Source organism: Salmo trutta, chromosome 21 (assembly GCF_901001165.1).
Source record: "Salmo trutta chromosome 21, fSalTru1.1, whole genome shotgun sequence".
Lineage (NCBI taxonomy): Eukaryota > Metazoa > Chordata > Actinopteri > Salmoniformes > Salmonidae > Salmo > Salmo trutta.
Genome location: NC_042977.1, coordinates 42,095,640 through 42,114,020, shown reverse-complemented (window position 1 = coordinate 42,114,020; position 18,381 = coordinate 42,095,640). Strand labels below are relative to the sequence as shown.

The window sequence follows — 18,381 nt, the reverse complement described above, 5'->3', positions numbered from 1 at the left end:
ACGTAAAACACTAAACAAGAATGGTGTTCATGGGAGGACACCACGGACGAAGCCACTGCTGTCTAAAAAAACATTGCTGCACGTCTGAAGTTCGCAAAATAGCACCTGGATGTTCTACAGCGCTGCTGGCAAAATATTCTGTGGACAGATGAAACTACAGAGGAGTTGTTTGGAAGGCGCACACACAAAACTATGTGTGGAGAAAAAAAGACACAGCACACCAACATAAAAACCTCATCCCAACTGTAAAGTATGGTGGAGGGAGCATCATGGTTTGGGGCTGCTTTGCTGCCTCAGGGCCTGGACAGCTTGCTATCATCGACAGAAAAATGAATTCCCAAGTTTATCAAGACATTTTGCAGGAGAATGTAAGGCTATCTGTCTGTGAATTGAGGCTCAACAGAAGTTGGGTGATGCAACAGGACAACGACCCATTAGACAGAAGTAAATCAACAACAAAATGGCTTCAACAGATAAAATACGCCTTCTGGAGTGGCCCAGTCAGAGTCCTGACCTCAACCCGATGAAGATGCTGTGGCATGACCTCAAAAGAGCGGTTCACACCAGACATCCCAAGAATATTGCTGAACTGAAACAGTTTTGTGAAGAGAAACGGTCCTGAATTCCTCCTGACCGTTGTGCAGGTCTGATCCCCAACTACAGAAAACGTTTGCATGAGGTTGTTGCTGCCAAAAGAGGGTCAACCAGTTATTAAATCCAAGGGTTCACATACTTTTTCCAACCTGTACTGTTAAATGTTTACACGGTGTGTTCAATAAAGACATGATAACGTATAGTTGTTTGTGTGTTATTAGTTTAAGCAGACTATGTTTGTCTATTGTTGTGACCTAGATGGAGATCAGATCAAATTTTATGACCAATTTATGCAGAAATCTGGGTATTCCCAAAGGGTTCAGGTACTTTTTGTTGCCACTGTATGCCTAGGCCTATCGTACGAAGTCCATGCACTGCTATCGACTGACAACCTGACTGAGCCTGGCTAGCACAGTGTGGACTGGACAGAGAACCAGTTTGCTACTAATTGATTAGACCTATATCTAGACTGCACTGTCCCAGATTAACACCCCTAGAAATGTAGGGAAAGACTCTTTCCACACCAAAGTGACTTTTACATAGCTGGTTTGGAGAACTTATACAGCAGATTAGGAGAATTAAAGTAGCAGGTTAGGAGACTCAGGTTAAGGTTAGGAAAAGGGTTAGCAAAAATGCTTTCCTAACCTGCTACCAAAATCACTTCTTATCAAAGTGGCGGGAACAGAGTCTGTCCCTAGCAGCATCTCTTAAAAGGACAGTGTGACAATTAAACCCGTTTTTCTACATACCCAGTCAGATTAATGAATGGATATTATTTGTATGGCCTCTGCGTGCAGCTTGAAGGAAGTTGAAGGCAGTTTCTGGAGCCATTGCTAACCAGCGTTGGAAGTCTACAGGAACAACTACTGGGCTGATTGCTCAAATGTCACACTATCACTTTAACACGGCTGGCTTTTATCCGCATCGGTCTGCCTGCAGAGAGCGAAAAGCCACAGCATTGACTTTTAAATGCCACTTGTATTCTGTGACAATAAGGGGATAGGATTTACAATGGAGGTGCTTTAGGACGGGTCCTATGTTCCTCCAGGAACAAAGAGGATTAAGTATAATGAGGGGTGGGACTTAGAGGGAGGGACAGTTTCAATGGTACTGAACACAAACAAGGGTCACAGAGAGAATAGCTAGAGGACATAAATCAGGCCAAGTTAAGAATGCTGGGACTCTGTGGTAGCATCCCAAATAGAACCCTATTCCCTATACAGTGCACTACTTTTGACCAGGGCCCATAGCACCCTTTTCCCTATGTAGTGCACTACTTTTGACCAGGGCCCATAGCACCCCATTCCCTATGTAGTGCACTACTTTTGACCAGGGCCCATAGCACCCCATTCCCTATGTAGTGCACTACTTTTGACCAGGAACCTGTCTCTTCATCTAATAATCAATGCCCTTCACCATGGCAATGACTAATTATGTTCCCCCCACTTCATTGAAATCACACTTCAGTTATCATAAAACATTATTTTCCATGTTTAAAACGATAGGTTCTAAAGGCCTGGGGAAGATTGTAATTGAAATAAAACCAGAGGAAGAGGTGAACTTCAGGCTACTTGGTGAATTTAAGGCATGCATGACAAGACATTGCGAGATGCAGATTACCAAAACATAAGAGCATCTTTCGTCTGCCTCTCTCTCTCCAGCTAATGGAAGTCTGTGTGTTTCCTAGCGTATTCATGGCACTGATGTCTTAGGGACAGTCCTGCAAGCGCACAGTATCCTTCTCTTCATTTTGCCTCATTCCAGTAGGCTACCGGTAGCCTGTATTGATTACGCTTTCCAGACGGAATGGAGTGGCCCGTTAAACGCGGCTCGGCTACAGCATGTCAGTCTGTCTGTTAGGGTAGGTTATATTACTCTCCGGTGATATGAACGGACATTTTACTTGTCTGTAACAGGAATGCTGCTTCTGAATTCCATCACTAGGCAACCAGAACTGTCAATCTAATAATCTCAAACTGCTGTGTGCAACCTGCTTGTCTGCGCACAGAGCACTCTCTCCTAAAAAAGTACTTTCGAGTTTGTTAAATACTGTAAATTGAAGAAAAAAAACAATACATCAATCAGCAAAGTTTATTGTTATTTGGGGAAGAAAATACAGAACATTTTACTCTGGATCAGAATTCTACTGAATGAAAAGGTACAGACCTGATGGCAGTATGTGTTGTGCCTAAGAACAGCCCTTAAAATGTGGTATATTGGCCATATACCACACCCCCTCGTGCCGTATTTCTTAAATATACACTGAGTATCAGTGGTGGAAAAAGTATCCAATTGTCATACTTGAGTAGAAGTAAAGATACCTTAACAGAAAATGGCTCAAGTAAAAGCCACCCAGTAAAATACTACTTGAGTAAAGTCTAAAACTATTTGGTTTAGTATCAAAAAGTAAAAGTATAAATCATTTCAAATCGTTTATATAAAGTAAACGGCACCATATTGTTTTTTTGTGAGTTTTTTCTTCAGTCATCCCTACTGCCAGATCAGAGGCGGTATGGATGACCAGGGATGTTCTCTGTTTAGTGAGTCTGCCAGATCAGAGGCGGTATGGATGACCAGGGATGTTCTCTGTTTAGTGAGTCTGCCAGATCAGAGGCGGTATGGATGACCAGGGATGTTCTCTGTTTAGTGAGTCTGCCAGATCAGAGGCAGTATGGATGACCAGGGATGTTCTCTGTTTAGTGAGTCTGCCAGATCAGAGGCAGTATGGATGACCAGGGATGTTCTCTGTTTAGTGAGTCTGCCAGATCAGAGGCAGTATGGATGACCAGGGATGTTCTCTGTTTAGTGAGTCTGCCAGATCAGAGGCAGTATGGATGACCAGGGATGTTCTCTGTTTAGTGAGTCTGCCAGATCAGAGGCAGTATGGATGACCAGGGATGTTCTCTGTTTAGTGAGTCTGCCAGATCAGAGGCAGTATGGATGACCAGGGATGTTCTCTGTTTAGTGAGTCTGCCAGATCAGAGGCAGTATGGATGACCAGGGATGTTCTCTGTTTAGTGAGTCTGCCAGATCAGAGGCAGTAGGGATGACCAGGGATGTTCTCTGTTTAGTGAGTCTGCCAGATCAGAGGCAGTATGGATGACCAGGGATGTTCTCTGTTTAGTGAGTCTGCCAGATCAGAGGCAGTATGGATGACCAGGGATGTTCTCTGTTTAGTGAGTCTGCCAGATCAGAGGCAGTATGGATGACCAGGGATGTTCTCTGTTTAGTGAGTCTGCCAGATCAGAGGCAGTAGGGATGACCAGGGATGTTCTCTGTTTAGTGAGTCTGCCAGATCAGAGGCAGTATGGATGACCAGGGATGTTCTCTGTTTAGTGAGTCTGCCAGATCAGAGGCAGTATGGATGACCAGGGATGTTCTCTGTTTAGTGAGTCTGCCAGATCAGAGGCAGTATGGATGACCAGGGATGTTCTCTGTTTAGTGAGTCTGCCAGATCAGAGGCAGTATGGATGACCAGGGATGTTCTCTGTTTAGTGAGTCTGCCAGATCAGAGGCAGTATGGATGACCAGGGATGTTCTCTGTTTAGTGAGTCTGCCAGATCAGAGGCAGTATGGATGACCAGGGATGTTCTTTGTTTAGTGAGTCTGCCAGATCAGAGGCAGTATGGATGACCAGGGATGTTCTCTGTTTAGTGAGTCTGCCAGATCAGAGGCAGTATGGATGACCAGGGATGTTCTCTGTTTAGTGAGTCTGCCAGATCAGAGGCAGTATGGATGACCAGGGATGTTCTCTGTTTAGTGAGTCTGCCAGATCAGAGGCAGTATGGATGACCAGGGATGTTCTCTGTTTAGTGAGTCTGCCAGATCAGAGGCAGTATGGATGACCAGGGATGTTCTCTGTTTAGTGAGTCTGCCAGATCAGAGGCAGTATGGATGACCAGGGATGTTCTCTGTTTAGTGAGTCTGCCAGATCAGAGGCAGTAGGGATGACCAGGGATGTTCTCTGTTTAGTGAGTCTGCCAGATCAGAGGCAGTAGGGATGACCAGAGATGTTCTCTGTTTAGTGAGTCTGCCAGATCAGAGGCGGTATGGATGACCAGGGATGTTCTCTGTTTAGTGAGTCTGCCAGATCAGAGGCAGTATGGATGACCAGGGATGTTCTCTTAATTAGTGTGTGAATTGGACTATTTTCCTGTCCTGCTAAGCATTCAAAATGTAACAGGTATTTTTGGGTGTCAGGGAAAATGTATGGAGTAAAAAGTATATCATTTTATTTAGGAATGTAGTGGAGTAAAAGTGAAAGTCGTCAAAAATATAAATAGTGAAGTAAAGTACAGATACCCCAATAAACTACTTAAGTAAAATACTTGAAAGTACTACTTAAGTACTTTACACCACTGCTGAGTATAGAAAACATTAAGAACACCTGCTCTATCCATGACAGACAGACTGACCAGGTGAAAGATATGATCCCTCATGTCACTTGTTAAATATACTTCAATCAGTGTAGATGAAGGGGAGGAGACAGGTTAATAAAGAATTTTTAAGCCTTGAGACAATTGAGACATGGATTGTGTATATGTGCCATTCAGAGGATGAATGGGCAAGACAGAAAATGTAATGTGCCTTTGAACGGGTTATGCCAGTAGGTGCCAGGCCATACTGGTTTGTGTCAAGAACTGCAACGCTGCTGGGTTTTTCACGCTCAACAGTTTCCCCATGTGTATCCAGAATGGTTCACCAACCAAAGGACATCCAGCCAACTTGACACAACTGTGGGAAGCATTGGAGTCAACATGGACCAGCATCCCTGTGGAACGCTTTTGACACCTTGTAGAGTCCATGTCCTGACGAATTGAGGCTGTTCTGGGGGGTGCACATCAGTTAATTTATGAAAATAACAATCCATATAAAGAGCGAGGTAAGGCAATAAATAGGCCATAGTGGCAAAGTAATATAGCAATTAAACACTGGAGTGATAGATGAATGTGCAAGTAGAGATACTGGGGTGCAATGGAGCAACAAAAATAAATAATTGGATGGGCTGTTTACAGGTGGGCTATGTACAGGTGCAGTGATCTGTGAGCTGCTCTGACAGCTGGTGCTTAAAGCTAGTGAGGGAGATAAGTGTTTCCAGTTTCAGAGATTTTTGCAGTTCCTTCCAGTCATTGGCAGCAGAGAACTGGAAGGAAAGATGACCAAAGAAGGAATTGGCTTTGGGGATGACCAGTGAGATATACCTGCTGGAGCGTGTGCTGCTATAGTGACCAGTGAGCTGAGATAAGGCGGGGCTTTACCTAGCAAAGACTTATAGATGACCTGGAGCCAATGGGTTTGGCGACAAATATGAAGCGAGGGATAGCCAACGAGAGCGTACAGGTCGCAGTGGTGGGTGGTATATGGGGCTTTGGTGACAGAACAGATGGCACTGTGATAGACTGCATGCAATTTGTTGAGTAGAGTGTTGGAGGCTATTTTGTAAATGACATCGCCGAAGTCGAGGATCGGTAGGATAGTCAGTTTTACTAGGGTATGTTTGGCAGCATGAGTGAAGGAGGCTTTGTTGCGAAATAGGAAGCCGATTCTAGATTTAATTTTGGATTGGAGATGCTTAATGTGAGTCTGAATTTGAGACCTACTTTAGAAAGGCAAGCGCATGCCATTCCCCGGTAAACATCCATGTGCTATCCACCCTCAGGTCTTTTCAGAGTGGACGTCAAGAGAGGTTTCTTTGCCACTAACGAGTTCCCAAATACGACTAAACTATTTGGTCCTTTTAAAAAAACATACTTTATGTCAAATATTGTGCTATAGCTTGGAAAGAAACATGTGCTTCTGGGTGACAACATAAGGCTGCTTGGCTCCAGCATTAGGACTGCTTCATGTTTCGTTTCCTTTCCACGTTACCTCTTCGCGACGACCAGACATTTGAAGTATATTTGTTGTTGCTAAAGCAACTTGAATTGTCCTAATGGTCCTCTCTTTGTAGCTGTTTTTATGTTTACTGGTCAAGCCACAACTTAGCGAGACAAATTAAAAACGTTTTGGTTGTACTCAGTCTCTGACACTAACACCTCTATTTCATGGTACGACGCTGTATATTTCCCCCCCGGGCTTTAAAGGGATGATTTTAACCATTTATGGTTAATTAGGGGCATTTCAAAATGCAAATAGCCAAGTTTGTACACAAACACCGAGGCTGAAAACAACTGGTATTTATCAAATGGTGATCTCCTACTGGTGTGCATATGACGATCGTAGGATTGTTTGATAAATCACAGTTTTCCATCGTGTGAGCCCAGCTCATCTCGTCCCCAAACGGCGCTCTAGTAATTGAGCCGGTGGATGTCTGAGGTTATGCTGCAACATCCAACGGATGCAAAATGACCTGGTCATGCTAAATAAACTACATCCTTCTCTAGCCGGGGAAGGACGGGCTGAGTCTGGTCCTTCTGAAGGCTCCTTCCTCCCTGGGTCTGACTGCTGCTGCTGCTGCCATTACATAGAAATCAATATCATACGGAAGGTAGAGAGAGAAGCCCAGAGAAATGATCAAACCGTAAACCAAGGATCATCAACTAGACACAGGCTAGTTGATGAGCGGATGGTCAGGGGGCCAGAACATCATTTCAAATAATTTGTAGATTGCAAATTGACCGGAAAAAGCCCAAACCGATATAATATTTGACTAAAATAATAATTTCAAACCTTGCTTCCATTTGTATATGAACACATATCTCTCTATTATGCGTGGGAACACTTTGGAAGCAGGAGAACATGCAGTGCCTTCAGAAAGTATTCACACCCCTTAACTTTCCCCACATTTTGTTGTGTTACGGCCTGAATTTAAAACGGATTCCATTAAGATTATGTGTCATTGGTCTACACACACACAATACCTCATAATGTCAAAGTGGAATTGTTTTTAGACATTTTTACAAAATAATCAAAAATGAAAAGCTGAAATGTCGAGTCTAATACCCTGACTACACCGCTCTCGTCGCGTGCGTTGCAAAATACATTTAGAAATCTATATTATTGCACCTACACTGCTCGCGAGCGTCTGCGTTGCCAAGGGCTAAAATAGAAGTCAGTTCTATTTGTGACGCAGATCACGTTGCAATTCCTGCCTCTCCCATCTCCTCATTGGTTATACCCACGTGGGTGATTGAAAGACGAACTGTGTTGTCGGTCGTCGTGGTAATACTATGAAAGATTAGATGCCAATCACCAAGTTCAAAGAAGAAAAAGCCAGGAAAGAGGAGAGATGACTAGAAACGATTCGGTTGGCCGTTTTATGTGTGGATTAATTGTCGGAGTAGAGGACCTTGTGCATTTCAGGTAAAATAACAATTCAATGTTTATATCCCAGGACAAATTAGCTAGCAACAGCAAGCTAGCTAAATAGGACAAATTAGCTAGCAAGTGCAAGCTAGCTAGCTAAATTGGCATAAATGTTTAATGCTTTTCGACCTTTCCCCAAATTAATGTAATTGGTTCAGAGTTTGCTTTGATATTTTAACCTGCGTGTCGTGATTGCGTTTGGTGTGGGGGGAAAACATAAATGTATGCACGATGGCGCACGCGCGCAGCCAGTTTAGGTTCCGTGTAAGTATTCAACCCCTTTGTTATGGCAAGCCTAAATAAGTTCAGGAGTAAACATTTGCTTAACAACTCACAAAATAAGTTGCATCGACTCACACTGTGTGCAATAATAGTCTTTAACATGATTTTTGAATGACTATCTCACCTCTGTACCTCACACATACAATTATCTGTCAGGTCCCTCATTCTACCACAGACCAGGGAGTTTTACCAACGCCTCACAAAGGGCACCTATTGGTAGATGGGTTTTTAAAAAAGCAGACATTGAGTATCCCTTTGAGCATGGTAAAGTTATTCATTACACTTCAGATGGTGTATCAATACACCCAGTCACTACAAACATACAGGCGTCCTGCCTAACTCAGTTGCCGGAGAGGAAGGAAACCACTCAGGGATTTCACCATGAAGCCAATGGTGATTTTAAAACTGTTACAGAGTTTAATGGCTGTTATAGGAGAAAACTGAGGATGGATCAACAACACTGTAGGTTCTCCACAATACTAACCTAAATGACAGAGTGAAAAGAAGGAAGCCTGTACACAGGGATGCAAACTGCTGAGGGCCCAAAAAGGTGGTACTTTGTTTAGTGTTGCACTGAAACATGCAAAAAAAATCCCTGCTAGGGGAAATGCAGGTTTTAACTAATTAAATAACAACATGATCTACATGATCAGTCTCTGTGTGTAAAATTAAAAGTGGTTAATGTGAACCGAACTCACAGCTAAAAAATGTAAAGAAAGCAATCCAATGTTATTTGTTGCCTAGACTTTACTGCAAAATGACAAGTCTTGAGAAAAAACAATATTGCAGTTAGCCACGACAGCCTTTATAATAGAACGCTTGTTACCACGACAGCCTTTATAATAGAACGCTTGTGACCACGACAGCCTTTATAATAGAACGCTTGTTACCACGACAGCCTTTATAATAGAACGCTTGTTACCACGACAGCCTTTATAATAGAACGCTTGTTACCACGACAGCCTTTATAATAGAACGCTTGTTACCACGACAGCCTTTATAATAGAACGCTTGTGACCACGACAGCCTTTATAATAGAACGCTTGTTACCACGACAGCCTTTATAATAGAACGCTTGTTACCACGACAGCCTTTATAATAGAACGCTTGTTACCACGACAGCCTTTATAATAGAACGCTTGTGACCACGACAGCCTTTATAATAGAACGCTTGTTACCACGACAGCCTTTATAATAGAACGCTTGTGACCACGACAGCCTTTATAATAGAACGCTTGTTACCACGACAGCCTTTATAATAGAACGCTTGTTACCACGACAGCCTTTATAATAGAACGCTTGTTACCACGACAGCCTTTATAATAGAACGCTTGTTACCACGACAGCCTTTATAATAGAACGCTTGTTACCACGACAGCCTTTATAATAGAACGCTTGTGACCACGACAGCCTTTATAATAGAACGCTTGTGACCACGACAGCCTTTATAATAGAACGCTTGTTACCACGACAGCCTTTATAATAGAACGCTTGTTACCACGAAAGCCTTCATAATAGAACGCTTGTTACCACGACAGCCTTCATAATAGAACGCTTGTTACCACGACAGCCTTTATAATAGAACGCTTGTTACCACGACAGCCTTTATAATAGAACGCTTGTTACCCCGACAGCCTTTATAATAGAATGCTTGTTACCACGACAGCCTTCATAATAGAACGCTTGTTACCACGACAGCCTTTATAATAGAACGCTTGTGACCACGACAGCCTTTATAATAGAACGCTTGTTACCACGACAGCCTTCATAATAGAACGCTTGTTACCACGACAGCCTTCATAATAGAACGCTTGTTACCACGACAGCCTTCATAATAGAACGCTTGTTACCACGACAGTCTTCATAATAGAACGCTTGTTACCACGACAGCCTTTATAATAGAACGCTTGTTACCACGACAGCCTTTATAATAGAACGCTTGTTACCACGACAGCCTTTATAATAGAACGCTTGTTACCACGACAGCCTTTATAATAGAACGCTTGTTACCACGACAGCCTTTATAATAGAACGCTTGTGACCACGACAGCCTTTATAATAGAACGCTTGTGACCACCACAGCCTTTATAATAGAACGCTTGTTACCACGACAGCCTTTATAATAGAACGCTTGTTACCACGACAGCCTTTATAATAGAACGCTTGTTACCACGACAGCCTTATAATAGAACGCTTGTTACCACGACAGCCTTTATAATAGAACGCTTGTTACCACGACAGCCTTTATAATAGAACGCTTGTTACCACGACAGCCTTTATAATAGAACGCTTGTTACCACGACAGCCTTTATAATAGAACGCTTGTTACCACGACAGCCTTTATAATAGAACGCTTGTTACCACGACAGCCTTATAATAGAACGCTTGTTACCACGACAGCCTTCATAATAGAACGCTTGTTACCACGACAGCCTTTATAATAGAACGCTTGTTACCACGACAGCCTTTATAATAGAACGCTTGTGACCACGACAGCCTTTATAATAGAACGCTTGTTACCACGACAGCCTTTATAATAGAAAGCTTGTGACCACGACAGCCTTTATAATAGAACGCTTGTTACCACGACAGCCTTTATAATAGAACGCTTGTTACCACGACAGCCTTCATAATAGAACGCTTGTTACCACGACAGCCTTTATAATAGAACGCTTGTTACCACGACAGCCTTTATAATAGAACGCTTGTGACCACGACAGCCTTTATAATAGAACACTTGTTACCACGACAGCCTTTATAATAGAACGCTTGTGACCACGACAGCCTTTATAATAGAACGCTTGTGACCACGACAGCCTTTATAATAGAACGCTTGTGACCACGACAGCCTTTATAATAGAACGCTCGTTACCACGACAGCCTTTATAATAGAACGCTCGTTACCACGACAGCCTTTATAATAGAACGCTTGTTACCACGACAGCCTTTATAATAGAACGCTTGTGACCACGACAGCCTTTATAATAGAACGCTTGTTACCACGACAGCCTTTATAATAGAACGCTTGTTACCACGACAGCCTTTATAATAGAACGCTTGTGACCATGACAGCCTTTATAATAGAACGCTTGTTACCACGACAGCCTTTATAATAGAACGCTTGTTACCACGACAGCCTTTATAATAGAACGCTTATGACCACCACAGCCTTTATAATAGAACGCTTGTGACCACGACAGCCTTTATAATAGAACGCTTGTGACCACGACAGCCTTCATAATAGAACGCTTGTGACCACGACAGCCTTCATAATAGAACGCTTGTTACCACGACAGCCTTCATAATAGAACGCTTGTTACCACGACAGCCTTCATAATAGAACGCTTGTTACCACGACAGCCTTTATAATAGAACGCTTGTGACCACACATCTAAATATTGCACTTGGGGGAAAAAAACCATCTTAAAGTAGAAATAGAATGAGACAAACAGGCATTCTATTTTTGATGTATTATAGTGGCCACTATAGACATCGATCAAGTGGTCGAGCAAGGCTACATGTGTGCAAAAATAACGTACACTGAGTATAAAAAATTATAATCCTCACTCACACACACACACGTTACTGTCAAGACAACAAAAACTATATCTTTGGCACATTGTTACATTGTACACTTTCTGCCTCTGGACATGTGTTCTACAATGTGCCAGCAAAAGTGAGAAAGAGGGGAAGTGTTTTGTGGTCCTTTCACCTCTATAGTGGCATCCAGTTTAAACCAGGTCCAGCTACACCTGTTTAACCAGCAACGCCTCATTTTCACCTTATTCTCTCATTCTGAAAATTAACCACATCCTGTAGAGGGAAAACATTAGTGGCTAGTTCGTTAGCTAGTTAACGTTTCTCACAGATTGCCGAGGTCCAGTAAGCAACTAACGCGTTATAACTTGAAGAACGGCAAGGAGTTGTATAGTGGTTAGGTTACTAATGTTAGCTCATCTGATGTTGTAACGTTAGCTAGCTAACATTAGCTGTTTGACTTTATTAGCCAGCTAATTCTCACACCATAAACTCAATTATTTGATCAGGTGAGTTGGCTAATGTTGCTCAACATTTCTCTGGCTAGCTAACGGACAATTCGATACAGTTAGCAAGATACTTAACAATGCTAATACTTGTTCCACCAGTTTCTCCCTCACCTCAAACTTTCCAAGTGTTTTTTGGTTACAGTGATTAGTTTGGTGGCTAGTTTGTGTACAGAATAAGAAATATTCCAAAACATGCATCCTGTTTGCAACAAGGAACTAAAGTAATACTGCAACAACAATATGGCAAAGAAATTCACTTTTGTCCAGAATACAAAGTGTTACATTTGGGGCAAATCCAATAAAACACATTACTGAGTACCACTGTTCATATTTTCTAGAATAGTGGTGGCTGCATCATGTTATTTGTATTTATTATAGATCCCCATTAGTTCCTACCAAGGCAGCAGCTACTCTTCCTGGGGTTCATTATGGATCCCCATTAGTTCCTACCAAGGCAGCAGCTACTCTTCCTGGGGTTCATTATGGATCCCCATTAGTTCCTACCAAGGCAGCAGCTACTCTTCCTGGGGTTTATTATAGATCCCCATTAGTTCCTACCAAGGCAGCAGCTACTCTTCCTGGGGTTTATTATGGATCCCAATTAGTTCCTGCCAAGGCAGCAGCTACTCTTCCTGGGGTTTATTATGGATCCCAATTAGTTCCTGTCAAGGCAGCAGCTACTCTTCCTGGGGTTTATTATGGATCCCCATTAGTTCCTACCAAGGCAGCAGCTACTCTTCCTGGGGTTTATTATAGATCCCCCATTAGTTCCTACCAAGGCAGCAGCTACTCTTCCTGGGGTTTATTATGGATCCCCATTAGTTCCTGCCAAGGCAGCAGCTACTCTTCCTGGGGTTTATTATAGATCCCCCATTAGTTCCTACCAAGGCAGCAGCTACTCTTCCTGGGGTTTATTATAGATCCCCATTAGTTCCTGCCAAGGCAGCAGCTACTCTTCCTGGGGTTTATTATAGATCCCCCATTAGTTCCTACCAAGGCAGCAGCTACTCTTCCTGGGGTTTATTATAGATCCCCATTAGTTCCTGCCAAGGCAGCAGCTACTCTTCCTGGGGTTTATTATAGATCCCCATTAGTTCCTGCCAAGGCAGCAGCTACTCTTCCTGGGGTTTATTATGGATCCCCATTAGTTCCTGCCAAGGCAGCAGCTACTCTTCCAGGGGTTTATTATGGATCCCCATTAGTTCCTGCCAAGGCAGCAGCTACTCTTCCTGGGGTTTATTATAGATCCCCATTAGTTCCTGCCAAGGCAGCAGCTACTCTTCCTGGGGTTTATTATGGATCCCCATTAGTTCCTGCCAAGGCAGCAGCTACTCTTCCTGGGGTTTATTATAGATCCCCCATTAGTTCCTACCAAGGCAGCAGCTACTCTTCCTGGGGTTTATTATAGATCCCCATTAGTTCCTGCCAAGGCAGCAGCTACTCTTCCTGGGGTTTATTATAGATCCCCATTAGTTCCTGCCAAGGCAGCAGCTACTCTTCCTGGGGTTTATTATAGATCCCCATTAGTTCCTGCCAAGGCAGCAGCTACTCTTCCTGGGGTTTATTATAGATCCCCATTAGTTCCTACCAAGGCAGCAGCTACTCTTCCTGGGGTTTATTATAGATCCCCCATTAGTTCCTACCAAGGCAGCAGCTACTCTTCCTGGGGTTTATTATAGATCCCCATTAGTTCCTGCCAAGGCAGCAGCTACTCTTCCTGGGGTTTATTATAGATCCCCCATTAGTTCCTACCAAGGCAGCAGCTACTCTTCCTGGGGTTTATTATGATCCCCATTAGTTCCTGCCAAGGCAGCAGCTACTCTTCCTGGGGTTTATTATAGATCCCCATTAGTTCCTGCCAAGGCAGCAGCTACTCTTCCTGGGGTTTATTATAGATCCCCATTAGTTCCTGCCAAGGCAGCAGCTACTCTTCCTGGGGTTTATTATAGATCCCCATTAGTTCCTGCCAAGGCAGCAGCTACTCTTCCTGGGGTTTATTATAGATCCCCATTAGTTCCTGCCAAGGCAGCAGCTACTCTTCCTGGGGTTTATTATAGATCCCCATTAGTTCCTGCCAAGGCAGCAGCTACTCTTCCTGGGGTTTATTATAGATCCCCATTAGTTCCTGCCAAGGCAGCAGCTACTCTTCCTGGGGTTTATTATAGATCCCCATTAGTTCCTGCCAAGGCAGCAGCTACTCTTCCTGGGGTTTATTATAGATCCCCATTAGTTCCTGCCAAGGCAGCAGCTACTCTTCCTGGGGTTTATTATGGATCCCCATTAGTTCCTGCCAAGGCAGCAGCTACTCTTCCTGGGGTTTATTATAGATCCCCATTAGTTCCTGCCAAGGCAGCAGCTACTCTTCCTGGGGTTTATTATAGATCCCCATTAGTTCCTGCCAAGGCAGCAGCTACTCTTCCTGGGGTTTATTATAGATCCCCATTAGTTCCTACCAAGGCAGCAGCTACTCTTCCTGGGGTTTATTATGGATCCCCATTAGTTCCTGCCAAGGCAGCAGCTACTCTTCCTGGGGTTTATTATAGATCCCCATTAGTTCCTGCCAAGGCAGCAGCTACTCTTCCTGGGGTTTATTATAGATCCCCATTAGTTCCTACCAAGGCAGCAGCTACTCTTCCTGGGGTTTATTATAGATCCCCATTAGTTCCTACCAAGGCAGCAGCTACTCTTCCTGGGGTTTATTATAGATCCCCATTAGTTCCTGCCAAGGCAGCAGCTACTCTTCCTGGGGTTTATTATAGATCCCCCATTAGTTCCTGCCAAGGCAGCAGCTACTCTTCCTGGGGTCCAAACACACCAAAGCGTCCACATTACATATAAAACAACAGATAAAACAGTGAACTGTGTTTGTGTAACAGTGTAGGTTCCGTCCCTCTCTTCGCCCCAACCCGGGCTCGAACCAGGGACCCTCTGCACACATCAACAACTGACACCCACGAAGCATCGTTACCCATCGCGCCACAAAACCCGCGGCCCTTGCAACGCAAGGGGAAACCCTACTTCAAGTCTCAGAGCGAGTGACGTCACTGATTGAAATGCTATTAGCGCGCACCACCGCTAACTAACTAGCCATTTCACATCGGTTACATTTGTACTGAATGTGCTGAAGATAAAACAGTACATCATATAACATCCCTACACCACCACATGTTCAATACCACCATACAACAATATCACAATGTGTGTGTATGCATGTGTCTGTACCTTTGTGTGTCTCTTCACAGTCCCCGTTGTTCCATAAGGTGTATTTTTACCTGCTTTTTAAATCTGATTCTAATGCTTGAATCAGTTACCTGATGTGGAATAGAGTTCCATGTAGTCATGGCTCTATGTAGTACTGTGCACCTCCCATAGTCTGCCTCCCTCCCTCCCTGTCTGACTAGTGTGGGGTGTCCGAGCTGTCTGTCTGTCTGTCTGTCTGTCTGTCCGAGCTGTCTGTCCGAGCTGTCTGTTTAAACTACTAGCACACAGCTCGGGACATTCAGCTTGTCAACACATCTTACAAAAACAAGTAATGATGAAGTCAATCTCTCTTCCTCTTTGAGCCATGAGAGATTGACATGCATGTCATTAACGTTAGCTCTCCGTGTACTTTTAAGGGCCAGCCGTGCTGCCCTGTTCTGAGCCAACTGCAATTTTCCCAAATCCTTCTTTGTTGTACCTGACCACATGACTGAACAGTAGTCCAGGTGCACCAAAACTAGAGCCTGTAGGACCTGCCTTGTTGATAGTGTTAGGAAGGCAGAGCAGTGCTTTATTATGGACAGACTTCTCCCCATCCTACCTACTGTTGTATCAATATGTTTTGACCATGACAGTTTACAATCCAGGGTTACTCCAAGCAGTTTAGTCACATCATCTTGCTCAATTTCTACGTTATTCATTACAAGATTTAGTTGAGGTTTAATGTTCAGTGAATGATTTGTCCCAAATACAATGCTTTCAGTTTTAGAAGTATTTAGGACTAACTCATTGGTATGCTTGTAATTGGACTAGGTGTTTTTCAGGACAAAACAAGAAACGGAATAGAGCTAAGCAATCCTAGAGGAAAACCTGGTTCAGTCTGCTTTTCACCAGACACTGGGATATGAATTCCCCTTTCAGTTGAACAATAACCTAGAACACAATGTCAAATCTACACTGGAGTTGCTTACCAAGAAGACAGTGAATGTTCTGAGTGGCCGAGTTACAGTTTTGACTTAAATCTAATAGAAAATCTATGGCAAGACTTTTAAAATGGTTGTCTAGCAATGATCAACAACCAATTTGACAGAGCTTGAAGAATTTAGAAAATAATAAATGGGCAAATATTGTACAATCCAGGTGTGCAAAGCTCTTAGAGACTTACCCAGAAAGACTCCCAGCTGTAATCGCTGCCAAAAGTGATTCTAACATGTATTAACACAGGGCCAGGGGTGTGAATACTTACAGAAATTAGATGCTTTTAATTTTCAATAATAAAAAAATTACATAAAAAAAACATGTTTCCAGTTTGTCATTATGGGGTATTTTGTGTAGAAAGGTGAGAACAAAATGGTTTTAATCCATTTTGAATTCAGGCTTTAACACAAAATGTGGAATAAGTCAAGTGGTATGAATACTTTCTGAAGGCAATGTAACCCGATTCGATTGTGTATAACACCAAATAAACTGTTTTGTTAGCAAGCTGCAGTTGGTTTAGTAGTTATGGGTCCTTCTTCATGTAGGAACATGTCAAGAAGATGCCTGGACACCTGATTTTCAATTGCATTTAATTCAACATCGAGCAGAAATGAGCATTTGAATCAGGATGAATAAAATGATGAATAAAATTATATTTTAATGTACTTTGCCAGTTTTCTGTGCTGTTTTGTCGGTTGGAATGTGACAATAGATCCACAGAAAAGTAGAATTCCATAAAACATTTCAAAGGGGAAGTGGGTTCACCTTTCTATCACCTGAAACACGCAGAACGAGGTAAACAAGTGCACTAGGTCCGCAAGTAGCCATGCATCTCCCGCATGTACTTTTACATTGTGTGCATGCTTCCTGTAACATACATCTGAAAGCACTACCAATGGTTTGAAAAGTTTTCTGTGGGTATACTGTCTCACATTCCTTCCGCCTAAAGGACAACCGGTAATGTATGATAAAATATCATTTTAATTCACCATTATGGTTTGTAGAGGTCGTGTGAGGTAACTTTCCCGATTCAAAAGCTCATTTGTGCCCGACGTAGAATTCAATGCAATTCACCGTCATGTTTCCAGCCAAGAGGCCAGAGAGCAGCTTCCTGGAATAGGTATGCTCCTCTCCCCCCAGGTTAGTTAAGTCGCTAGTGGGGGGTTATTAGGGCTAAAAATGTACTATATTTCTCTATTTCACATTCTAAACGCACGAAATAAGGAACTGGAGCTGGTTTGGTGTTTCCTCTTGAATCAACGATCCCAACCTGTCATCTAACCAGTAACCTGCTAGTCGACCACCACCAGAATCTACCGTGGTTCGGCTGGGTCGGCTGGGTCGCCAGGGGCTCGTTCTGCTCGCTGGAAACAAAACTACATTTGTGGGAAGACGCGCTAGTTAGCTAGTTAGTTAGTTAGGTAGTTAGTTAGTTAGCAGGATTAACTAGCTAGCAAACTAGAACAGTAAATAAGACATGTTTCATTCTCCTAGGTAAGACAACCAGTCAGACTCGACATACCTTGTCTTCTGCCTGTAATAATCCTTGTTTTTATCAAAGTAAGCAATTGTAGAGAGGGTATAATTCCATAAACTTTTCGTCTTATCTTTTCTCCTCGACTTCCCTGTCGACACTACACCGTCATCGGTTACAACACTTGTAGCAAGGTAACCGCACTGACTACACACTTTCTCCGCCTTGTTCCACTTTTCCCTGACGCTCCCGTCTGTGCTCGCTCCCGCCTGTCTCCATTTGGTCCGCTCCCGCCTGTGCTCGCTCCCGCCTGTCTCCATTTGGTCCGCTCCCGCCTGTGCTCGCTCCCGCCTGTCTCCATTTGGTCCGCTCCCGACCGCTCAACAGTCCGCAACTATTTCTAGGGAGAGAGGAGTGTTGGTGAACTGGTTCCACCTTGTGGCGCAAGGGAAAAGGGCTCCAAACAGGTCTCCAAAGTGCTTCTACCAAGGTTACATACAC

The 18,381-nt window shown here is 43.3% G+C and overlaps 1 protein-coding gene across 5 annotated transcripts in view; it reads right to left on the bottom strand.

The window, feature by feature from the left end:
• Positions 1-18,169, bottom strand: part of LOC115157477 (rho GTPase-activating protein 12) — a 156,419-nt gene extending 138,250 nt beyond the window's left edge. For all 5 annotated transcript variants that reach the window (XM_029705750.1, XM_029705752.1, XM_029705751.1 and 2 more), the window contains exon 1: positions 17,929-18,169. The gene's annotated coding sequence lies outside the window, so the exon portion shown is untranslated. The remainder of the gene's footprint in view (positions 1-17,928) is intronic.
• Positions 18,170-18,381: the final 212 nt, after the last annotated feature.